The following is a 26,482-nucleotide window of genomic DNA, read 5'->3' on the forward strand; positions in this document are numbered from 1 at the left end:
AAATGGTTGGAACTGGAAAACATCATCCTAAGTGAGCTAACCCAATCACAGAAAGACATACATGGTATGCACTCATTGACAAGTGGCTATTAGCCCAAATGCTTGAATTACCCTAGATGCCTAGAACAAATGAAACTCAAGACGGATGATCAAAATGTGAATGCTTCATTCCTTCTTTAAAAGGGGAACAAGAATACCCTTGGCAGGGAAGAGAGAGGCAAAGATTAAAACAGAGACTGAAGGAACACCCATTCAGAGCCTGCCCCACATGTGGCCCATACATATACAGCCACCCAATTAGACAAGATGGATGAAGCAAAGAAGTGCAGACCGACAGGAGCCGGATGTAGATCGCTCCTGAGAGACACAGCCAGAATACAGCAAATACAGAGGCAAATGCCAGCAGCAAACCACTGAACTGAGAATAGAACCCCCGTTGAAGGAATCAGAGAAAGAACTGGAAGAGCTTGAAGGGGCTCGAGACCCCATATGTACAACAATGCCAAGCAACCAGAGCTTCCAGGGACTAAGCCACTACCTAAAGACTATGCATGGACTGACCCTGGACTCTGACCTCATGGGTAGCATTGAATATCCTAGTAAGATCATCAGTGGAAGGGGAAGCCCTGGGTCCTGCTAAGACTGAACCCCCAGTGAACTAGACTGGTGGGGGGAGGGTGGCAATGGGGGGAGGGTTGGGAGGGGAACACCCATAAGGAAGGGGAGGGGGGAGGGGGATGTTTGCCCGGATACTGGGAAAGGGAATAACACTCGAAATGTATATAAGAAATACTCAAGTTAATTAAAAAAAAAAATTAAAAAAAAAAAAGAAGCACAAACCAAGCTATCTGGAGAGGAAACAAAGGAAATACGTTTTGTTGATTAAAACAAAGTCTTTCTGAGTTGGCCAAAATGTCACTGTCTGACCCTAGTGCCCTTCATCAGATTCAATGTTATGGCTACCTTGGAGGCTGTATGAGAAATTACATTAAGTGTATAGATAAATGAAGTATGGACTAGAGCAAATGTATTTAAAGGTGATTACCTTCATTCCCTTTTACAGGCTGAGTATGCTTCGGCCTAAATGCTTAAAACATCACTGTAAAGAGAATAGCAAATTATCACATTCAGACCAGTTAGAATGGGTGACCTCAAGCCAGTAATGGCTGCTCCCGCAGAAGCAGGGCAATTAGCAAACGAAGCTTGCACTTAAGGTGAATTCTCCCAGCTCCCGTTTTGGAACACTTTGAAAGTTGACATTTTCAGTTAAATGACTCTGTTCACTATGGATAGAATGTGAACAACATTAATGCTCTCTATCTGAAAATAAGAATAAAAAGTAATTAACCGTGGAGATTTTTCCTCCTCACATGTTATAGTTTTGGACTTTTAACTGTATTTTGGAGAAGCGACGTGGCCACCTGGTCCGTTATGCTCTGTTCTGTGATCTTGCCTTACTTTCTTCGTAACCTGTTGGAACGACATGGAACCTATGTGTTGGTTGCCTTCCTCATTACAATCTGTGTTCTGAGCATTTCACGCCGACTCCTGGCCCTACCCAGGGCCAGGCCTGACAAGCATGAAGTGTTCAGGAAATGCCCTCCGAATGAACGTAGATCCCAACTCAAGCTTTCTGGTAGCCTGGAGGACAAAGAGGAAGAAACGGAAGACTGGCCTGGGTGTGAACAGAGGGGCACAGTGACTGGCAAGTGCTGCTCGCCAGGATTCCTAGAGCAGTGGGCTCTGGGAATGTCCTGTCTCCTGGAGATTGTTCCAGCCAACGCATGCATCAGCCCCTTTGCTGGGGGTCCTTTTGAATGTCCATCCTTTTGCCAAAAAGGAAACCAGATAGTTTGCACTTTATAAAGCACGCATCATTATTTCTGCACTTTATTTGGGGAAGTGCAGCCTCCCTTTACAGCTCAGGCTAATGCAGAATGCAGCGTCATCATGGCATGGTCGTCTCTGCGCCTCCCAGTTCCCACTTAAGAGCCTACCTTCCGGAACAATTGAAATTAGGATAATTCCAAGACTAGTGCAATACTGTCTTTCCTTAGACTTCTAATTTTTAAGTAAACAATAATGAAATATATAAATGAACATATTACTAAAGCATAATGAATGAGCGCTTTTCAGATCAGAAATTGTGCTTCCATTTGTAAATAGATCACTAAGGTAATTAAATGCCTTTTAAGTAGAAAGATAGTAGCTACTCTTTATATAGGGAGGTAGACAGTGCTCTCTGAGAGTGTCCTCGTGTATGTGCTTGGGACATGATAAGCCTTTCTCCTTAACTTTAGTGAAAGTGAGAAGACACCAAGTCAATTATGTGACCTGTAACTCATCAGTGGTGACTTTACCCAGAGGAACTGCTAAGACTCAGAGTTAGATATTTGCCCATGAAAAAATAGACTTTGTTATTATGTATCGGAACCCTGGATTTACAGCTGCCTGTAATGTTAGGCTATGTACTCACATACCTGAGAAGCAAGGAGTGAGCAGTAGATCACTTGCAATGAACCTGGCTACATGCTTGACAACAGCCTTATTTAGGCCTCAGTACAATTTAGAGGAATTGCTGTCATTATCTCTAAATTACTAGGAGAAAGAGAAAACAACCTCTACTGTCATTTTTGGCTTTACCTTCTCTTTGCCATGTGTATAAAAGCAGTAAGTACAGTATTAAAATAAGCCCTATTAACACTAAATTACACAGCATTCTTCTGTATCCTTCTCCTTCGTGTCCATCTTTTAGGATGAGGCAGGGTGCCAAGATTGTAAATAAATATTATATACTATCTGGTCCCTATATTGTTAGAAGCAAGGTTTCTTATTCTTTGGGGCAAGAATAGTGAAGGATATTAGGTGGCAGTGCCGAATCTCTCCTCTCTTGTCTGAGCAGACTTATATGATGCTTGAGCCGAAAACAATGTTATAGTCACTATAGTCTGCCTCCATAATAGATAGGTCAGTGTGTATCTGTCTTTATTCAGTCATATCTTCTGAGGGCCCCTATTTCCTGTTCTAAACTTTCCAATCTCACGCTATATTCTTTTGGGGAGAAGTATTACAACCTTCATCTCTTTAGTACATTTCTTGTGAGACATACACATATAAAGGTGTTAGAATGAACAGGAGACCATGAACATGGCCTTAGAATCTAGCTGTCGCTTGTGACCTCATCCGTATCATTAGTCATCTGAGCTTTTCTGTCTTATTTGGATCATGGGAAGGATGATAAAATCTATCCCTTAGTCTGCCCTTTGTTTTTTTTTGTTTTTTTTTATGACCCAATTCATTAAAAAGTGCTCAGAATTCTGCCTGGCAGTAGCTAGCCCGTTTGCTGTGGCTGCCAACCAGAAAAGCCCACACCTCCAGGCTGCCAGAACAGGCAGGATCAGCCTGCCTGGACATTGCCAGATTCATTTGTTGGAACTTAATCCCACAAGTGTTTTCCCATGATCCACAGCTCACCTAGTGTTTAGGAGTTCATGCACGCTGGAGGAAAGTCTCACATCAGGAATTATGAGCAGAACGGTCTAAAGAGATGGGGCAAGGGGTTGTGAGCTGAGTGTGTTCTGGAACAATGAGGAGACTGGAGCACTGAGGTGTTTGAAGGATAAATAGGATTTGGATATGCAGAAGAGAATCTAGAAGAGATGCAGCAAAATAAGGAAACAGATATAAGACTTGTGTTTGTGTGGGAGTGGCAGTGAAGAGGGAGCAAGGTCATTAAAGAAGGGGATTGAGTGTGGAGAGCAAGGGAGGATTATAGGATAAGTATGGAAGCTTCTAACTTTCTGAATAACAGTCAAGAATCTTTGTCTAGCTCAGTCCAATGCTTGGCTCCAAGCATCGACACCTGCATTGGTCAGTTGCTGGCAGAAGCTCCCAAGGAGTACCCACACCAGGTTCCTGTCAGCAATGGTGCCAGAGGTTTGGTGTCTGTAGACACCAGGTGGGGCAGTCCTCTGATGGACCTTCTTTCAATCCCTGCTCCATTTTTTGTCCCTGCCTTTTCTTTGGACAGGAACATTTCTCCGTTAAAAACTTTGAGATGGTTGGGTAGCCCCATGCCTCTGCTGGGGGCCATGCCTATCTACAGGTACTGGTGGGGGAGCTGGCACAAGGATTGGGGGAGCAGAGGGGGATCGCAACGTCATAGGAAGAACAATGTCAGCTGGCTAGCCCATCCAGTCCTCCCAGAGACTAGACCACCAACCAAGGAGTGTACAGGGAGGGATCCATGACTCCAGATACATAGGTAGCAGAGGATGGCCTTGTTTGCCATCAATGGGAGGTGAGGCCCTTGGTTCTGTGGAGGCTGGATGTCCTAGTGTAGGGGGATGCTGGAGCAGTGGAGTGGGAGAGCATCCTCATAGAGACAAGCAGGGGTGGTGGATGTGGGATGGGAGGTTGTGGAGGGGTAACCAGAAAGCGGGATATCATTTGAGATGTAAACAAATGGAATGATTAATAAAAAAATTATAAAAATGAATCTCTGTCCACCCTTTCCCTCCTCTCTGCTTTCTAAAACTGAACAGCAAATGCCAAATAAACCAATTCTGCCTGTGCTGATTGGAGTCAGCACATTCTTTTCCAACAGGTAAAACTACTAAAAGCCACAGAGTACCCCGAAGGGCGCTTAGCTGATGAGGCTCAGGACAAAAAGTGTTAGAATTGTCTCTTCAGTGTTACTCACCCGAAGCAATGTGAGACAGTTCGTTTCAATGAAGAAGGATTTTCAAATGGATCATAAGCCTCAGGAGTTTCTTAGTTACCTGTTCCACAATCTCCATGTGAAGATATCACCAACTCAAACAAAAAAAAATATCAAAGCCCACTCAGTAAAGGAGGGTACACCTGCCCTGGAGTGTGCATCTACGGACACTCTGCTACTGCCTTGTGGTGCTCTCTCCTTGTTCTTCCAGTGATACAAGGTCACGATGATTTTATAATGAACTCAGACACATTAGGGAATTTCTTTTCTTGAGCTATCTTTTATTCTTAAATCATTGTTTTTATAATATATAGTTACATTAGAAAAAAGAGCAACTACAGGTAAGCCAAAGCCATAGTCCCCCATGAGTTCAATTTCTAGAATAGCATTACATGAGATAGCCACCCCTCTCATCTTTGTAAGAACCCTAAAATCTCCGCAGCTTAAACTCTTTTCGTATTCTCTCATTTCATTGTTGTTGGCTCCGGGGATGGCCCTGGCAGAATGTCATCTCACAGTCACGTCCCACCTGAGGGTCATTCCCTCACTGAGCAGGCGTGTTCTTAGGGTAGAAATGATCTTGCGGCTGAGTCCAGCTTCACAGTACATGCAAGATTGCTGCTGCCCATGGCACAAGACACATTTGCTTGTTGTTTATTGGTCAAAATGTGTTTTTTTTCAATATCCACTATCTATATAGTAATTTTTCTTGAGAATTCTAGGAAGTAAGGAATGTAACATATACTTGTAAAACATAATTCTATTTATGGTAAACTAGATCACAGATACTCCTTTTCACAGAATACACTAGTGTGATACAGCAAGCACATTGCAATTTCTTGGTGATGAGTACCCTTCCCCAGAGGACAGTCATCCAAACATACTGTATTTTTTATGCCTTATAGTATTAATGTAGGTGAACACATATAAGGTGGTGGTGATATACACTCCCTCAACTAACATATTAAGATATGTTTACATGTGTGTATGTCTTCAGGTGTCTTTCCTTATGAGAGTGTTTCCAGTGTGATTTTGATGCTCGCACCATGTTTTATGATGCTGGCTGGAAACTGCTTCACCAGGCCCCAAAAGAAGACATTTTGATAGCTCTCTGCAGGTTCTTTAAGGTGCTCTGCATGTTCCTAAGTGATCTCTGAACGTCTTTAACTGTTAGTTGTCTTGCCCTGACCTATCATGTGTGCTTCTCATGTCTTATGTATGTCACCTTTCCCTCGCAGATTTTCAGCCATAGGTGGAGCATTTTGAGTAGTCTGGTGTATGAACGTAGACTAGGCTAGACCCGTGCTTATTGATCAGGGCCGTCTAGAGAGAAGGAGCCTTTTAGGGTAGATTTAGCCCTAGATTCCTCTCCTTTTCCTTTGTACCCAGTATTGATGCTTCCAGCTGTAGAAGTTCAATTTCTCAGACCTGATTCTGTCATCAAGGGAAACTCTATTTGATAGAAAAACATTGTCATGATAAACTTGATCTCCCAGTTGCGTAAAATAAGGCTTCAGTGATAAAAAGTGTTGAAAGTTACACTGGCTGCTTCACTCTTGTCGCTCAAATGATCTTAGTACTTAAAGTATTTGACGAGAGGCCAGGGACTTGTTTTCAATTGAAAGGTAGCATTCGGTACATTGTGCTTTGCTTTGGTTCATGTCTTTACACTTTTGGCTTCTTTTCTTGAGGGTTTTTTGGCCAGAAGGGATGATTTTTATTTTTATGAATCAGCTTCTTTTTGAAAGCTTCTTTTTTGGATTTAGAATCAAACTGGTGTTGGCTCCAGCGTTACGAGGTTAAAATCACTTTGACTGATTAATGGGAAATACTTTTTCCACATATGTCAGACCACGTTCTGAAGGTGACACCTTCGATATTCAGCGTTTCAGTTCTGTGCAACCAGGTTTACTGACCAATTTTCAGATCGCGTATCACATAGACTCATTAGAAACATGCTTATGTTAAAGTTCACTTTCTATAAAGTCTAAGCTGATGGTGATGATGAAGAATTGAAGACATTGTTCTGATCTCCATCTTATGAAAATAGTTGATCACAGCCATAAAGTACCTGGGCAAGTGCACCGACTACTTCTCAGCACGTGTGCCCTCCCCAAGCTAGGTTGTTCCAGCAGATGCAGGTATATTTGCATTTTAGTCCCTGAGTATTGTCCTTTTCAGTTGAAGAACAAACTCTCTTGAAGGAACCTCAGCAGTGTTTCCTAAACTGTGCATTATCCAAGGAATTCAACCCCATGGCAGGGATCTGGTGGTGATGGTGGTGGTGGTGGTGATGGTGGTGGTGGTGGTACCCCTCCCCCATCTGGACACAAAGATTATAGGATGTTCCATCCACAATTTGACACTAGCAGGGATTTCTCATCACTTTTGCTTCACTATAATACTGAAGTCATGACAGCATCAGAAAAGATATAGACACATATAGTTAGGAACCAGATCATCAGATCTTGGCAAGGAGTGTGCAAAATCGTCAAGCACCTCTTGTAAACAGGACCATTTAAAATGAAGATTTTTATACATAAAGTAACAGCATTTTAAGTGATTTTCAACTTGTAATTTTTAGAGCAATCCATAAGGTAAGCTGCATTTGTAAACACATACACACATGACATTTTCCTATCTAACAGAGTTGAAAAGTGAAGCTTAGCAAAAACCCATCATCCGAAGTTTCTCCGATAGTAAATGGTGCATTTTCTTTATTATTTTTAATGTTTTATTGGTGTCTAGCCGTTATGCATAGCCATGTGCTTTTCATACATTTTTATGTATATCAAGTATCCTGCCTGTGTTTACTCTCCCCACACCTCCTGTCTCCTACTGCCTCTCTTACACTATTGTCTTTCTCCTCCATATCCCACATCGATTTTCATGTCATATGTGTATAACTATATAAGTATATGTATATATTATATAAATATATATAAATTTATTTGCACAAGTGAGAGAAAACATACAGCATTTATCTAAGTCACAATTAACTCACATACTGTGACAATTTCTAGATTCATTCTTCATAGCTGAATAAAACTCTAAACTGTGTATATAGACCACATTTTCTATGTACAGTAGATGGCCACCTAGGCTGATTCTGTAACTTACCTGCTGTGGGAAGTGCTCCAGTAAACCTGTGTTGAAGTAGCTCTGCAGTGTGTTGCCTTAGAGTCTTTCGCGTAGATGTTCAGACATGGGAAGCTGAGTCATTCTGTAGCTCTGTTCATTCTCAAAGATGTATGTGAATTGCTGTAAAGTCATTTACTTAACTAATCAGATTGTTGTGACATTATCAAGGAAAATATAAATGTGAGAGATAAAACTACAAACAGCTCTATTTCAAGATGATTGGAAACATGTAGAAAGAGTCGTTGTACAGAAAGAGCTGTTACCCTTTTCTCTACAGGGAGATGGGGTAACAGCATTCTACCTGGCAGCAAGAGTTGTCACTGAGAATATTTGAAGTCATCCACACACTGTCTTAGGTTTCACTGCAGAGTTTGCCTTTCTCCTGGGTATACCTTGAGACACCTCTGCTTTCCGCAGTATCCTTCCCCCTGTTCCGTATTTGGCTGCCTGTTGGTATCTGGGGGCTGTGCTCCCCTGCTCTGTATGATCTACTCGATGGCTCTGCTGAGTTGCAGTGTCTCAGTGTCTCTGTAGAAAATGGTTTCTGGACGTATCCCATGTCTTTACAGGAGTGCAGTGCACTGAGGTAAATGTTAGGAAGATCTGCTTCAGGACATCTTGGGGTCTGTGTACCCTGCCTGTCACCCTGTTACCTGGCTCTGGCAGGTTCTCACTCACTTGTAAGTAGGGCACAAACAAGCAGTATCTGGAATGTGGGAAGAAAAGAAGCCACACGCTTAAACATATGGAATCTTTAGGGATTTTGTTTTTGTTTTCAGTTCTTTCACCTAAATAGCACATAATTTTCAGATAACTTTTAGACAAAACATCCCAAGAGCCATGGATGGTTCTGTGAATGTGGTATTTCACACCAGTGGCATCTTTGTGAGTCTTTTTGCTGGGTTGAGAAGGCCCAGATGCAATAGTGTTCCTAAGTCTCTGCTCTGTGTTTGCACCCGTGGGAAAGCTGCTGTTGGCTGTGCGATTGCACAGGCTTTACCCTAGTAAATAACTCCATCTTAAACACCTAAAGTCAAACTCCCAGTGCTGCTGAGTAAACAGACATTTGTGACCAGCTTTCCTCAGAGCTTACATGCTCCGCTACTAGAAAGCAATTCTTTTGTTTCTTTCCTAATAAAGAAGTGATCTTACATACACATTTGGGTTAACTGAACTATAATATATGTGACCAAATTATAACCTATTGATTATGATTTTGTTTTATCTTACATAGGAGCTTTCTTGATATGTGGTATATTTAAGTTGCACATTTATAAATTAGCTTGTTAAAATTGATCCCCATGAATGGATTTGAAATATGTGAAATGAGAAATTATTGCTACTAATATTATTTATACCAACATGTGTGTTTGTGTATATGTGTATATATGTCTGTGTGTGTGTTTATGTATATGGGTATATACACATACATACATTTATACATAAATGATTTTCTTTAGTAAAAATAAAAATTTCAATTAAAATACTTAACATAATAGTATGTTCTGTAAACTGTAGAATATTACATTTTAAAAGACTTTAAATATCATAAATTTATATAGCCAAGTTAAGTGGGTCTAAAAGTATGAAGTGGCCCTTTTCAGTCAGTGTTGCAGGGATGGTGGCTTTGTTTCAGCTTCACGTAGATATCCAAGTCCCTGTATAGAACTTGTGTTCATGCTCATGGACTCATATACTCTTTTTCTCTTTCTCTCTTTTTCCTTCCCATATTCCTTCAACACTACTTCCCCATCATGAGTGTAGAGGGGTGTGGTGCAGGTCGTGTGTGTGTGTGTGTGTATGTGTGTGTTTGCTTGTGAAAGCTAGAGGTCAATTCTCTCTCTCTCTCTCCTTCCCTCCTTCCCTCCCCCCCTTTCTCTCTACCTTATATTTTGAGATAAGATGTCTCATTCGACCTGAAGCAAATGAGCCCCCAAGAATCCTTTTGGATTTGTATTGGAATTGTAGGTACAGTCCTCAGTGTGCATTCTAGAGAGAAAACTTAGGTCCCCTTGCGTACACAGCAAGCCGTCTCCCTAGGTCTTCAGTTCAGCACCCATTCTGTTCTCTTTCCTTAGAGGAAGTCACACAAAGAAACAGAAAACAAGCAAACAAAAACAACTAAATAAAACCCCACAAAGACCAAAGAAAGGGAGAAGGCAGTATTCCTCTCATGGGCACAGTGAGGGCCTCCTCACTATGACATGCATTTGTGAGGTCCTAGAATCTAGATGTCAAAATGCTCCTGCTTCGATTTTGTTCTGAAGCTCTGAATAAATTACTTACACTTTGGACTGTTCTGCATTGTAAATGAGAGCAGCCCCATACTATTATACATAACTTACTTGGCTTTTTCTTTTGGGTTTTGATAGGGATGGAAATGTCTTTAAGTCTTTTTCACTAGACTAAAGTACTTTATAACTAGACAACCAAAGATAAATTATAATAGATAGATAGGCAGGTAGGTAGATAGATAGGCAGATAGATAGATAGACAGACAGACTGCTGTACTCCCGAATTTATCCTTATAAGCTGTCATTCCATCCCTCACCTTGCTCAGTGATCAAGTTATGTTTCTCTCCAAATCTAATTGCCCATTTATCTAACAGTTTTACATTATTTTTAACATAAGTGAAGTGTGTACGGTGAGAAACATTAGATATGAGTCTAACCAAGCAAGATTCATAACATGTAGTGTTTTATATCATTAAGATCTTAGTCCAGGAAAGAAAAAAAATGTGTTCTAGAAAATACATTATTCACAGAAATATGTAGGATGACTCATTTTGAGAGTCTATAAAATTCATATTCCTAGCTGTCTGTTTAATAAATTATTGTACATTATGTACCTTTTAAATTGTATCTAATTAATTGATTGAGAAATCTATTCTGACAGCAATAGGGAACTTCACTGCATTACTTTCTGGGATTGTTTTTTTAAGATAATTTTATTAGGAGAACATTCAAAATTACTTACTAATTTTATATCCCATTTTTGTGCATTAGTCAATGGAAATTGTACAGTACTCTACCAAGGCCTTTGCAAATAAAAACACCTCACAACTCTCAGAACTGTCCATTAGTGTCATTTTCAGTTAGCTGCCAGTGGGGAAAATATAAACTTTAGACTTAGGTAAGAAAGGAAGAAAAAGGAACAGATCATATGGCTTGGTTGTTTTTATAGACCTCACTGTATAATTTGTATGTTTTATCACTGAGAAGAACCCTAAAGATCTTTGCTTTAAGTGATGGAAAGATTAGAGCTTTCTACATATCATTTTATTCTCCGGAACATACCATCCTCTATCCTACCATGTTTTCCAAAAGCTTACTCTTACTGTGCATTTTATTAGTTAAAATGTAAGATTTTGTTATTATTATTCATTATTCAGTTATTCACAGTGCTACCTAAAACCTGTAACAGGGATCATAATACTTCCTGCCAAAAAAACCTTTTTTAGTGTGGAAATTCTCCTCCATACAGATATTGAGCTGAGTAGATGGTCAGTATCTCATTAAGTATAAATCTATACCTTTTCCCATAATTGTCCAATGACGTAATGGCTCAAACCCAATAGAGGTTTAGTTCCTATTGATACTGTTTTCTGTAGCAGACTTTCCCGACAAAGTGGTGTTTTGTGAAGAAACGTGACAGGCAGCTTTCTTCAAGTCCATCTTCATTATCCCTACAGACTTCTAATGTTTTATTATTTGGCATATGAAATAAGAGTGTAGAGAAAGAGCACTGGTTCTTAAAGCTCTTGCTCTGGAAGTAGTCCATGCTTATTCTGCTCCTATTTGTTTAATAAGGATCTGGTTGCAAGGGGCACAGAAAAACAGAAACCTCCAGGATCAACCCTATACCATGGGAAGGAAAATAATTTGCTTGACGAAAGGGTACCCTTCAGGCAACCTTTTCTCCTGTTCTTCGAAGCAGGTTTTTTTTTTTTCTCTTCAGATATTCTTAGATTCATTAATACTAACAAAGACGTAATTAACTATTTTTTATCAGTGGTAATTTCAAATGGCAAAAAATTATCACCTTTTAAAAATCGAAATTCATTTCATACACTATTATTTTCTTGTATATAAAGACTACCATAAAACCTGGCTGACATAGTAAGAGTAGTTTGAAATTAGTGTTGCCATTGATATTAAGCTCAGTTGGACATAAAGGCGACAATGCCACTAATAAATATCTAAGCTTCCTCTTGCTGCTATATCACATTAACTATTGTTACTCTCCTAACATAAAGATTTACCAGCTTATAGTTCTGAGGATCCAAATTCCATAATGGGTTGCAGGGACTGCAGTGACTTAGACTTTTTTCAAAACCTACTTTAATAAGGGTTCTTAAATGTTTTGACCTCCCTTCTAGCATACCACTCACCATACGTAGTGGAAACGGAAAGGTTAATAAGGCAAAAGGAGTGTGTGGACCTGTTTTGAAATAGTTCTTTTGGGCATTGCAATCCGCAGTGTCAGGATATCAGCAGTTTGCTTCATATGAATCAGCAGCAGTAGCTCAATCCACTCGCAAATCCAATTTATAAATTAGCAGCAGCAGTTCAATCCAGAAGAAACACTGGTGCTCTGCCAATCAACTGGTGTCCATTGAAGTGGCAAGAAAGCTACCTGAATATCACAAGAAGTTTTTTGGTGCAGTTCTCTCTAGGACATCATGGCAAACAGTGATCAGGGAAAAAGGCAAGGTTAACCAGTGCCACAGGGCTGTCAGGACGACCAGCATCAGCAAAGCCCAAGGAAGACCAGCAAGAGTTGGCAAGACTAACGAATACCAGAGCTTTGTCTACTGTCTGTTGGTTTATCCTTATACCCTTCCAAACATCACGTGTCCCCTCAGGCGTCTGCTCCAGCAAAACATCACAAGCCCCTTTTCCTTCCGTGTAGCTTCCAGAAAAACACCACGTGTCTGTTCTCAGCAACACACATTTTCATGTGTCTGCTTCAGCAAAACGTTCCTTCATAAGACAGTGTCCAGAAAAACACTGCAATATACAACTGAGTCTCCAAAGAAACCAGAAATTTTCACTTCAGACTTTGCTTCTCTTCGTTTCCACTGCCCATAGTCTATTCTTTACCTCACGACCCCATTTCTGTCTGATGAAACCTGGGATTCTATTGGCCCCTCAGAAGACAAATAATTGTCTAGGTCTGGGGATAATCATCTGTGTGTAGTCTTTTTGCTTTGAACATTCACAGATTCATGTAGTTACATAAAAACAAATCTTCCTAATTCTGTTATGACAACACAGGTATCCTGGAGGAGGAAGTTATTTACCTACCACAGCATGTTAGAGATGAGCAGACATTTTCTAAACGTAAACAAGAATGACATGGATCTGAAAATGCTGTTCAGAAAAAAAAAAACCTGCTTGTCACACAGGTCCAGCCATACTCCTCACAACACGCTGGCCTTGGAGGGAATGCAGACGTTATCTTGTCCAGCACTCGTATTCCACAGATGAAAGGCCAGAGCTTTGGAGTCACATTTTCCCAGAAATAAAAAAATCGAAAGATGTTTGTCATAGGCAGAATTTTTGGAACTTCTGAATATTTTAGGGGAAAGGTACAAAAAGAACTTTTCTTTGTTAGAACTTCATTTAAAGTACCCAGTTCGTGTCTCTTTCCATTTTCTTTCTTTAATTTTTACTTTTATTGCAAATACATTGTTTTCCCTCACATGATATATTCTAATTATAGTTTCTCTTCTTTCTATTCTCCAATTCCTCTACATCTGGATCCACCCCCTTTCTGTCTCTCATTAGAAAACAAATAAGCTTCTAAGGATTGATAATAAAATATAAGATGAAGCAATAACTACTACATCAAAATTGGACAATATTAACAAACAAAGAAAAGAGCCCAAGAGAAGGCACAAGAAACAAAAACCCACTCATTTGTGCACTAAAGAATCCCATAAATATACTGAACTGAAAGCCATAATAAGTACTCAGATGGCATGCTTTCTGCGCACAGCTCAGCGGGATTCACTGAACTCTGAGGGGAGGGATTTCAAGGAGATAGATAAGGGATGAGTAAGTGGTCTTGCCCTCTGTAGTTGGTTGGCTGTGGCTTTGTATCTTCTCATCTGCTGCAGGAAGAAGCTTATCTAATAATTCTATGAGAATAGCAGAATGCCATTAGAGGTCATCTTATTGCTACCCTCTTTCAAACAGTAGTATTTGTTTACTGTAGGTCCTGGGTTGTCTATCTCAGGTTCTTGGCCACCTAAGCAGTGTTGGGTATAGGTCCCATCTTGTAGAGTGAGTGAGCTTTGAGTCAAAAATAGATATTGGTTGTCATTACCCAACCAATTGGTTGAACATTATTACCCTACCATATATTGCAGTAAGGACAGCGTTGTAAATCCAAGGTTTTGTGGCTGGGTTGGTGTTTACCTTTCTCCTTTTGAAGAATTCCTTCCTGTACCAATCATGCTAGCAGGTAGGAATGAAGACATTACATAGATACGAGCTCAACTTTTCCATGTTCAGTGACCTGTATAGGCATTCTGTTTAGCAGTGGTGTGCTGCTGTCAATTTGTGGAGAGAAATCTATAGTCTTGGCATCAGCCTATGTTGTTTGAGGATTCCAATGGGACACCTTTGACCAATAATTCAATTTGGTATAACCGAGTCCCATTACTGGAAGCTTCACTAGATGACAAGAGATGACCAGCTGGGGCTTGGGCTCCCCCATTCTTTCACAGTTTCACTTAGATAGACTTCACTTATGTATATATGTGTATATATATATATATGTACATATGTGTGTATGTATATATGTGTGTGTATATATATGTATATATATACATGTGTATATATGTGTGTATGTATATATATATATATGTATGTGCATATGTGTGTGTGTGTATATACACACACATACACATATTAGGAAGCTTCTACTGTATTGGTTTTTTTTTATACTACCCCTCAAATGGCCCTTAATTTTAGCTATCTCTCCCTGTATTCCCTCCCTTGTCCCCCTCTGTGCTATCCTTTGCCACTTGAATCTTCCACTCCAGACCCCCAGCATCTACCCATTAACTATACTATTTCACTTTCCTAAGAACATTTATTTATCTGTCTACTCTAGGCCATTAAATCTATAGCTAATCTATATGGTCCTATGGACTAGTGCTTGGTTATCATTGATTTAATAGCTAATATCCACACATAAGGAAATATATATATTTGCCTTTCTGGGTTTGGATTACCTCAGTCAGATGAGTTTTTCTATCTCCATGCATTTACCTGTAAGTTTCATTATTTTTAAACAGGTAATATTCCATTGTATGAATATATCATATTTCCTTATCCATTCTTCTTTCTGTTAAGGAACTACAGTGTTTCCAATATATGGTTATTAAGAATAGAACAGCAGTGAGCATGGTTGAGTAAGTGTTTCTGTGATAGAATACTTTCCGTATATGTCTAAGAATGCAATTGTTGTGTCTGGAGATAAATGGACTCCCATCTTCCTGGAGAACCACCAAACTGATTTCCATAGTGGCTGTACTAGTTTACAGTCCCACAAGCAATGAAGCCATGTTCCCTTTGCTCTGCATTCTTGCCAGCAAGAATGTCACTTGGTTGTTGTCATTGTTGTTGTTTGTTTTGTTTCATCTTAATCATTCTGACAGGTGTAGGATGAAATCTCAGGAGTTTTGATTTGCATTTCCCTGATGGCTGGGAAGGTTGAATGTTTCTGTATTTTTCAGCCACTTAAGTTTTGAGAATGTCGTCTTTTCAGAATTCTTTAAGTCTGTATCTCATTTTTAATTGAGTTATTTACTTTCTTGATATATATATGATATATGTGACATATATCATATATACATGATGTTAGCACTTTATTAGATGTCTAGTTAGTTGTATAATAATCTTTTCTCACACTATGTCCAAAGGACACTATCCTTTGACATGCAGAAGTTTCTCAGTTTCATAAGGTCCCATTTATTAATCTTAGTGCTTGTGCCAATAGTATTGTGGTCAAAAATCATTTTCTGGTGGTAATGAGTTCAAAGCTATCACCACTTTCTCTGATCTTAGGGTCAGTGTACTTTGATTCATGTTGAGGCTTGATCCATAAGCAGTAATAGGTTTGAATTTATTCACATTATTCTACATGCAGCCAGCCCATTTAGCCATCATATGTTAAAGATTCAGGATTTTCTCCCAGTGTATATTTCTGTCTTTCTCATAAAAAAAAAAACCAGGAGTCTATAAATGTGTGCATTTATGTCTGATTCTTCAGTTTGATTCCATTGATCAATGTGTCTGTTTCTGTGCCAGTACCATGCCGTTTTTGTTACTGTAGCTCTGTGGTACAATTCGAGGTTGGGGATGGTGATACCCCTGTCAGTTCTTTTCTTGTTCAGGATTGTTGTAGCTATCCTAGATTCTTTTGTATTTCCATATGAAGCTGAAGATTGTCCTTCCTGTGAGGAATTTCTGTGAGGAATTATGCTGGATTTTGACGCGGATTGTATCGAATCTGCACATTGCTTTTATCGGGATGACCATTTTTATTATGTTAGTCCTACTGATCAATGAGTGTGGGAGAGCTGTCCATCTCAAGATTCTGTCATACACAGTTACACCAGATATTTTATATTATTTGGAGCTATTGTGAAAGGTGGTCTTTCCCTGATTTTTCTTCCCAATCTGTTTGTCATTTGTATATAGGAGATCTACTGATTTTTGTAAGTTAATTTTGTATTCAGCTCCTTTGCTGAAGTGTCTATCAGCTGTAGGAGTTTTGTGGAATTTTTAGGATCAGTTGTATATAGTATAATCATCTACAAATAAAGATACTTTGATACTTCTTCCTTTCAAATTTCCCCTGACTTCCTTCAGTTGACTTATTGCTCTAGCTAATATTTTATATACTGTATTGAATAGCTGTGGAGAAAGTGGGGAACCTTGCCTCATTACTAATGTTAGTGGAATTGCTTTGAGTTCAAGTTGTTGGTCTATGTACTTTCTGTAAACACCTTTTATTATGTTAAGATATGTCCCTTGTATCCCTAATCTTTCTGGGACTTTTATCACTAAGGGGGTGTGGTGGTTTGAATATGCTTGGCCAATGGGAAATAGCAGTATTAGGAGGCATGGCCTATTGGAGGAGGTACAGCATTGTTAGAGAAATGTGTGACTTTGGAGGTGGGAGTTTGAGGCTTCATATAAATGCTCAAGTCTGGCCAATGTGATGCAGACCCTCCTGGCTACCTGCAGGAGACAGTTTCCTCTTGGCTGCCTTTGGATCAAGATGTAGAAGTCTTGGCTTCTTCAGCCCCATGTCTGCCTGCATGTTGCCATGCTTCCTGCCATGATGATAATGGACTAAACCTCTTAAACTGCAAGCCAACCCCAATTAAATGTTGTCATTATAAGAGTTGCCTTATGGTAACAGTGTCTGTTCACACCAATGAAACTCTAACTAAGACAGGAAGTAAGAGTTTTTTTCCAAAGGCTTCTTCTGCTTCTAATGAGATGATCATGGGTTTTTGTTTTGTTTTTCAGTTTGTTTATATTGTATATTACATTTATTGATTTACATACATTGAACCATCCCTCCATCTCTGGGATGAAGCCTACTTGATCACTGTAGATGGTCTTTTGATGTGTTTGCAATTATTTTATTATACTGTTGCGTCTATGTTCTTAAAGGAACTTGGTCTACAATTGTCTTTGATGGGTTTTTGCATGGTTTGGCTATCAGGATAAAATGAGTTGCTCTGAGTTCCTTGGCTTCTGTTTCTTCTTTGGTCAGAAGAATGTGGTGGATGTGTGTTGCCTGTTAAGAAATTCCCCTGGGAACTTTCTAGGTATAGCCACTGTGGGCTCCAGGTAAAATGTTTTTCTATGCATTAGGAGATGACACTGAGGAATGGGGATGGACTAGAAGGGAGGAACTGCAGGGATATATCAGCGTCAGCTTAGCCTTCTGGGAATGGGGTCAAAGAGTAAATAGAGGATGAGACTTGTTATTGGAGTTGGAGGAACGGAAGCAGAGGTAAAGGTCTGAAGATAGCTTAACTGCTGAGCTGTCTAAAGTGGTCCTAGTGAATGCCAACTGGAATGTTTATTCCTTTATAAACCTCAGACCTCAAAATGAAATACTTCTGTTTTGTTTTGTAAATTGGCTTTATTTGGATAGATTAGTGAGGAGAGGAGCACCATATTCATGTACTAAATCACTGTCAAATATTTTTGCTGACTTGAGAGGGATTATGTTATTGAAATATTATAAATTTCCACTTTCTCTGTGGAATCATCATGGCGATTGGGACCCTACACACATACCCTAAAAACTGGAGGGCCTTCAAGGCCCTCATCACTGCTTAGTACAGCCAGACTCAGGTACATGTGCACCACTGCACTTTCACTTTAGTCAATACAACTGCACCCCTGAATTTCTTTGAAAATTTCCTTTCCGCAAGGTTCCAGCATTTGAGGGTGATGATGGTTTCTGTGTTATGTAAGCAACGAGGAACTGTGGGGAAGTACACCAGTGGCAACAGCTCAGGTGGTGCAGTGGGTGAGCTTTGCTGACAGTGACATCGTCCCTCCAGCTAGCACCTGGGTGTTCCCTACCTTGGGCATTACACACCACAACAAACAGGCCACTGACAATGCCAAAGGGGAGGTGAAGTGAATCCTGGGGCTGCTGGACAGAGAGCCAGCCAAAGAGGATACCCCAAGGAAAGGAAGAGGTTCACCAGAAGAGAAACAGAAGCCCCGGGCTGAGTAAAAGTGGAAAACAAGGCAGCTGCCCCAGCTCCTTAGGAAGAGATGGACGAGTGTGAATAGGCATTGGCTGCTGAGCCCAAGACCGAGGACCCTTTCACTCTCCTGCCTAAGAGTACTGTTGTGTTGGATGAGTTTAAGTGCAAGTACTCCAATGAGGACACCCACTCTGTGGTGCTGCCATAATTTTGAGAGCACGATGATTAGGATGGTTGGTTCCTGTGGTGTGCTGAGAACCGCTTCCCTGAAGAGCTCACCCAGACCCCGTGAGTTGCAACCTCATGGAATGTTCCAGCGACTGGACAAACTGAGGAGGAATGCTTTGCTAGTGTCATCCTCTCTGGAGCCAACAGCAGCAGCTCCGTTTCTGGCGGTCGAGTCTTCAAAGGCCGAGAGCTCGCCTTTCCGTTGCGTCCAGAGTGGCAGGTGGACTGAGTCATTTAAATGGCAGAAACGGGATCCTAGTAGCGAGGAGACCCAGACCTGGTTCAAAAGTACTTTACTTGGGAGGGGGGCCTTCTAGCACGTGAGCAAAGCCGTCAGTCAAGGCAAGATCTTCAAGTGAACAGGTCTTGCCAGTCGCCTAGCTGCCTGCAACCACCCTTCACTGGATGTTGGGTCATTAGAGGAAACTGAACATTGAAAAAAAGAAATATTATAAATTCTCTACTCTCACTCTTGTTATTAGCTCCCTGTTCTCTGTGCCTCACCTTTCTGTGTGGCATCTAATACTGTAGCCCCTGATCCTACGCTGCTGTAAAGCAGTTGACAGCTAGCTCAGTTGAAATGCTTCATATGTGTAAAAATATACACCAGTTTTCTAAGACTTAATAAGAAAAATAAGAATTTCAATGTCTCAGTAATTTTTGTATCAATTACATCCTGGAATGGTAATATTTTAGATGTGTGAAATAAAAAAAATTGTTAAATTTTCTGTTTATACATATTTAATGAGATTACTATGAAACCTCAAATTATTAAATTTTGATGTACTTTTATTAGACTTGTTATTTTATGCTTCTTTTCATAGAGCTAATGGTGGTCTGATTGATCTCATGCATACTCCTCCTCTCTCATTTTACTTAGGATAAGGAAAGCAGGGGTAGCTGGGTTTCTTTGAACCAACTCAGTGAAAGTTAAGTATCTCTCATTTATATTCATAGGCTAGTAAATTGCACATAAGCTGGCAATATAATTCTATTACTATTAAAATATAGAAAAAATGTGATCACTCTAGAGACATTTTGTAGCAAACAATATCTAAATTAATGACTCTGCCTCTAGAAGTGTATCGTAATGGAAAGCCAGCAAAGTATTGCTTAGTGATAGATACAAGCCATGAAGAGAAGAGTGTAGTAGGATTCAGGTAGATTCAACATTGAGCTCAACCTGGTTCCTTTTGTAGCTGAGTAGTGTTAGGTAGCTTGGCTGTCGTTTATGAAACCCACCCATGAAAGAGAACTAATAACATGTACCTAGGAAGGTTTACCATAAACATTAAATGAATTACTGGGGGTCCACAAGGATTAAATGAAGTACTGGGGGTAAGACATCTGACTTATTTGAATTTCCTGGAAAACATGCTTTGTCAAATGGGTTTGGGAAGGGAGAAAGATTGGAATGTGTGGACCATGATTTGGTCTTTGCAAAGGTCCCCACACTCCTCACAGGTTGTGATGCTGAGGTGGATCTTATGTTTGTCCTAAGTGGGATGCTGGAGCTGTACTGGGGTTGAACATCCTCAGATGCAAACCTTCCTTCCCAGGAGCTTGCTTCACCATGCAGCAGTTCTGAGAGCAAGCCAAACAGCAAGACTTCCTGTGTCCTTCTTTCCAAAGGGAACCCCCAAATTCCATCCAGGGATGGATGAAGAGCAGCAGCAAACTAGTAGAACTAGGGTCTTCACCCTCCCTTTACTTAGCACTCAGTGCAGATGTGAGTCTGTGCTAGTCAACTTGTAGGTAGGTAAGTTCTCTTGTTTAGTAACCCCCTAAGACAAATCCTCCTTTTTCCTGTTATACACAATGCCATTGTAAAACTTTTCCTAGAGCCAAAATGTAATATTTTCTAGGCTTTAATCCCATCGTGTGTGACCTGAGGAAGAGTACAGTGGTTGTGACTGAAGTTAAGAAGTTTTAAAGATGGTACTTCCTAATTTCACATTTAGGTGGGGGCTATTGACGTGTTTTTCATTATTTTTAATAATCTTCCATAAAATTGTATTATTATCATATTAAATATTATTTTATGTGTCAGTTATTATGTAATAAAAATGCCTACTAAAAGAGATGAGGGAAATTTCACTTGCTCTTTGGAGACCCAGGCATTAGTAGATACCTGCGTTGTATTATCTTAATCTTTGTTATGGAGAAAAAGCTCTATATTTAGGAATCAACTTGCTTTATTATTTTGTAAGACTTGGCCAAGAGGGCAGTTAGATCTCAAATGAGTGAGTATTCACGGTCCCGCCAGACTATCCATGACTGCACCTGCTCTGCTTACACAGCACTATGTTATGTGCTTTTTTTAACTTTCCATAATGTGATATCTGCACTAACAAAGATTCTTGGCTCCTGTAGAAAGCGGGGAGGAAGGAAAAAGAAAGAGAAAAAGAAAGGAAAATGGAAGAAAGAGAAACAGAAGAAAGAAGGAAGGAAGGAAGGAAAAAATAAAGAAAAGGAAAGAAAAGAAAGAGAAAGAAATAGTTATTAAGGAGTTCAAAGTGATTGCTGTTTCGAGAATCCTAGGTAGGAAACAGAGCTAACTAAGATAAGCAGACAATAGAGGACAATAGCATGTTCCTTCGGTGGACATAGTGTGTGTGTGTGTGTGTGTGTGTGTGTGTGTGTGTGTGTGTGTGTGTGTGTGTGTGTGTGTGTTACATGCCACAACAGCCTTGAGGTGTCACCTTTGAAAATATCAAAGAACAAAATTCTTTTAACTTAGGGTTTATGCAATGGCCTATAACGTACAAGGACAGGGTCTGTCTACTACCTGTGGCGGAGTCCTTCTAAAATGGGGAAGATGTACTGTTAATTGAGTAAGCTAACATCAGTGAACACCTACTGTGGCAAATTTCTTCTCCAGTGTGGCATGTTCCTTCTCGGTTGTTGTTTGTTTGCTTGTTTGTTCATTTGCTTGCTTACTTTGTTTGCTTTTGTGTGATGTTTAAAGAATTTAAGAAACTTCCAAAATCAATAGTCAAGCCAAGATGTCTACACAGGTCCCTTTGGTACATAAGTCTTGTACCTTATTGCCAGCATGCATGCTGTTAAGCTGTGGAAGTCACAAATTGAAACTTGGATAAGGTAGAGAAAGCTAAGCCTGTTGGTTTTGTTTCTTTGGTGGTTTGGTTTAAGGTTACACATTTCTAGCTGGCTTTAAACCCTTGGAACCCAACAGATTCTGTAGGAGCTGATGGGGTGAAGAGGGAGCCAGAAGCAGTGTCAGCAGTAACTCAGACAAAATGCCTTGAAATGGCGCTCTTTCTCTCAGCCCTCAGAGACGGGCTGAGTGTGAGACATTTCATATGTGTAATACCTGGCCTTTATCTGTTTAGGAACATGGAGTAGTTTTCTCCTGAACCCGCTTCACGGTTCTCTAAACTCTTCAGGACTATACTTGAAGGCAAGCTGAGCTGGTCTAAACTTCCACCTAAACTTTCTGTTTCTGAAAATGGGCTTCTGATACCCCACAGGACAGCTTTAAGACTTAACCTCCCATTTGACCTGACGGGGGGGATGATGATGATGATGATGATGATGATGATGATGATGATGATGATTGGGATTCTGGCTGGACCTCCTGACTGAGATATTTGAGTAACATATATCCAGCATAGATAATTTGCTTATTGTGTTTGTTTTAAAACCAAGGACTTAGATACAGAAAATGACCATAAAGTAACAATTTCTTGTGGTCTTTTGTGAGGAACAATTCTTGCCACAGCTGTTATCTTACAGGGGTGTTGCTGTGAGTTAAAGTAAACCTTTATGGCAGTAAGCAGCAATTAAATAAATTCCGTATTCATGTAGACCATTGGCAGACCCTTGCTGCCTCTGATTTTACCCTGTGTAAACATTAAGATTGTAGTATATTAAAGAGTATGTGTTGATACGGTCCAGGAATTCATGTTAGTTATTGGGAAGGAAGAAAACTTATCTAGAGTTGAATTGAAATTCTGTTGCTGCTTTGGTAAACCCTAGCAATGGCTTATCTCCTTCTTATCCCACAATCCCTTCTTCCATTGAGTCTCACTGGCCTCTCAGACTCTCATATCTACTCTTCTCCCCTGTGCCTCAGAAGTGTTGTATATCCTGCTCAGGGTCTCTTTCTTTTGCAGCTTATGCCTCAGTACCATCTCAGTCATCATTGTCCAGTGTCCTCTGGGAAATCAGTCCTCTCTAAGGTCAGGACAGGTTGGAATCCCTTCAGAACACTGCGTGTTTCTTCATTGTGGTATTGACAGTGTTACTGATTTATCTCTGTTTGAGGGATTGATTATTTAATCAATGATATCTGATTGTCTGTCTCGGTGGGAAAGGTATTCTGCCTGCTTCTGCATAATAATCTGTTCCTAGCACCTGGAATAGTAAATGAGAGAAATCAAAATGTTTAGCAGAATTAAACATGTTTTGTCATTTGCATTATAGAGACTACAAGTACTCTTACACAGCATCAAATGGGAGCCATTGTGTGTGTGTGGGTGATGATTTGCATTTTTAACTTGGTTGGATTAGAAATACAGATTTAATGAGCCTTTACATATGTATGTAAAGGCATTTCCAGGGAGAATTTACCAAGGAGGAAAGACTTACCACCCTGCATATGGGTAACAATTGCCTGGTGTGGACTCAGACCCTGAATAAAAAGGGAAAATAAAGCCAGGGATCCTCATCTCTTTGCATTCCTGATCTGCCCAGATGTGGGCTAAGTCATTACCACAATAATGTACCCTGCTTCTGCTACAGTCCCTCCTCTGCAATGATGGACTGTGTTTCTGAAGTGAATGCTTCCTCTGCCAAGTTGTGTAGCTAGGCCTTCTCATCGTCAGGAAGAGAAAGTAAACTAATACAGATTAAAATAGTTGACTCAAAAACACAAACAAACTACTCAGAAATTTTGATGATGGACAGAAGCATTAAAAGATTTTTCTGATAAATAAAAGTGACATAGAAGAAAGAGATGTACTCTGGACAATGCTTTAGGAAAACGGGCAAGTGGAGTTAGTTCCTTTGATTGACAGGTTCTTGCATGGAAGTGTAATTTATCTCTGTCATGAAGCACCATGAGGGCAAGGTCTCCAATCATTTCATTTCCTCGTAGACACTGTGGCTGGCACGTCTTAGGCCTTGGGAGTGTTTATTATTACACTGGGTGGTGTAAAGAGGTAATTATGGGCAGCCTTATTGGATTAGCCTCTGGAACAGAACATTTTCTCAGTGTTTACTACCCCGTAGACAATTATTAGCCTACTCACCTTGGAAGAAAAGCTGCGACGGCTTGGCTACCCAATTTTTGTATTTACATCTTGCAATTATTCCACTACAGCATGAAGATTACTTTCTTATAACAAGAATTTATATATTTCAAGTGTATAGAATAAATTGATTTACCCACCCTCCTCAAGAAAATCTATCATGCTGGGATAGGGTTCTGTGCTTTTTCATATGTAGTAGTTTGAGAAGGAAATGCCAGTTATACAGAGACGTGTCCTGGCTGCAGGATTCCTTGTGCATTTTTCTTCACTCCTAACTACCAAAGCTCATGTATGTCTCTGATCTAAATAACTTTATATTAATGGCTTGGTTCAGAGGAAAAATACTTTTTTAAATCTTGGGACTCCTTCATGTTTGAACATGGCCATATCATTTAATTTTAAATATAAGAAGGTTCTATTTAAAGGATTTCCCCCATATAGTTGCTTTGTATATTTCAAGAACAGATGGAATTAAAAACATGTGATGCTACAGGCAAGACTGAGTCTGCTAGAGTGAAGTAACCCGTTCTCATAGGTAAAACAGATCATAGAGTCTGAGACTTTCAATAATCAATTATCTTCAAAGATGACTTAATTTTAGTTTTTTGTTTACATCCTAATTGTTTATGAATTGGGAAATGTATAGCCGCCCAGCAAAGCAAAATTTTCACATTGGTTTTGAAATGGGCAAAAGTGTGTGTGTGTGTGTGTGTGTGTGTGTGTGTGTGTGTGTGTGTGTGTGTGTGTGTATGTATGTATGTATGTATGTATGTATCTTGCCTAGCAGCCTTCTGAACAAGAGAACAAGAGCAGACCTTCGGTGGAGGACAAGACTGTGTTTGTGAGAAATTTCCAGAGCCCTAGATTAGAAGCAGAGGTTAGGGTCAAATTGGTAGACAGTGTCACCTAGCAATGAGATTGGGCACTGGCTCTGCTACGAGTGTCTAACCCAGCAGTACCTCCTATAACTAGATTAGTGTGGACTAGAGGAGCAGGTTTTTGTTTTGGGGCATAATGTGCTAGGAGACGCTAAACTGCCACATCTACTTACGTTCGAAATAGGGTTCTCCGGCAATGTCGTATCAGCTTGGATAATGTGGATGAAGACAGGACGCATAGGTTTAGTTTGGGTTCCTAAGTGTCTCCGTGTTTTCTGTAAACACGCAATGTCACAGATGGTGGTGTAGAAAGATGGCCAGTTTTGTGATCTCACAATATTTGGAAAGGAAGAGTACCCACTGCACAGAAGGGAACCTGCCTTCCCTACCACAGCACAGAGCATAAGATGCCATGTTTGACATGGTTTGGAAGCTAGTACTGATAGAGTTGTTTCGTTTCAAGTCTTCTTTCCATAACTGTTTTATAAGTGGTCATCTCCATTTCTTATATTTCTCTCCTAAAATCCACTTTCATTTCAAGACAATCATTTCAAGCATCGGTACGATGTAGATGTGTATGTTTGTGGTATATTTAGCTTTTAAAAGACAAATAGTGTAGAAAACAACGTATTTACCCCTCGACCACCTAAATAACCCCTCTGGTGTTAGAGAATAAGAAACTCTGCATAATCAGGCCCTGAAAAAGTCACTCTAAATTCCTTTACCTCATAAATATTCATCTTGAAAACGAAGAGGTTGGAGGTGATTATTTCTAAGTCCAAACCTGATGATGAGTTTGAGTCCAAAGGATTAGCTTAGAGGATTATTCATTAGCACCTTTAAACAGCAGTAGCTTCACCGGGATGCTGGCTGTGTGACAGTGGCTAGAGAATCTCAGCTTCTACCTTGTCACTTCGCTCTCAAAATGAAGTCTAAGGAGCCTAGGGAAAGAAAGCATGGGAACCTTTTGAACTAGGGAATTATTAAAACCGCCATTCTGCTCTGAGAACAAAGGGGCAAAAAGGCCTGCTCTGACCTCTCAAGCCCCAGCCACCTCCTGAACTCTGCTAAGCCTCTAGAAGATTGATTTATGCAATGCACTTCTACTCTGTCTTCTCTCCAGTGTTGGTAGCTGAATCTTTCACTTTTCCTTCATTTAGCTCATGTTTGAATTTGGCCTTTTATTTGTTTTAGTTTTGTTTGTGTATTTGGCTAATTTTCCAAAATATTATTTTAGAAAAGAGGGAAGCTTCTGTCTACATACCATTATTGTTCTAGCAATTATCACATTTAAGTTCTGCGAGCCTTTAAGTCCCTTGATACTCCACAGGAACTTACTGATGCCATTGCACTATCATAATCGATTGATCAAAGTTGTCTGAGTCGTATATGACCTTACTACCCACTACCTACTAGGCACATAATAAAAAAAATGTCTAATGGGATTCATTGTAGTTGTTGTTATTATTGTTATTGTTATTATTA

At 39.9% G+C, this 26,482-nt stretch overlaps 1 protein-coding gene and 1 pseudogene across 19 annotated transcripts in view; both read left to right on the top strand.

Moving 5' to 3' along the window:
- The window catches only part of Psd3 (pleckstrin and Sec7 domain containing 3), a 557,293-nt gene that overhangs the window by 403,137 nt on the left and 127,674 nt on the right, over positions 1–26,482 (top strand).
- LOC148000505 (elongation factor 1-gamma pseudogene) lies at positions 1,432–19,272 on the top strand (annotated as a pseudogene).

The sequence above is a fragment of the Rattus norvegicus genome, chromosome 16, assembly GCF_021556685.1.
Source record: "Rattus norvegicus strain SHRSP/BbbUtx chromosome 16, alternate assembly SHRSP_T2T, whole genome shotgun sequence".
NCBI lineage: Eukaryota > Metazoa > Chordata > Mammalia > Rodentia > Muridae > Rattus > Rattus norvegicus.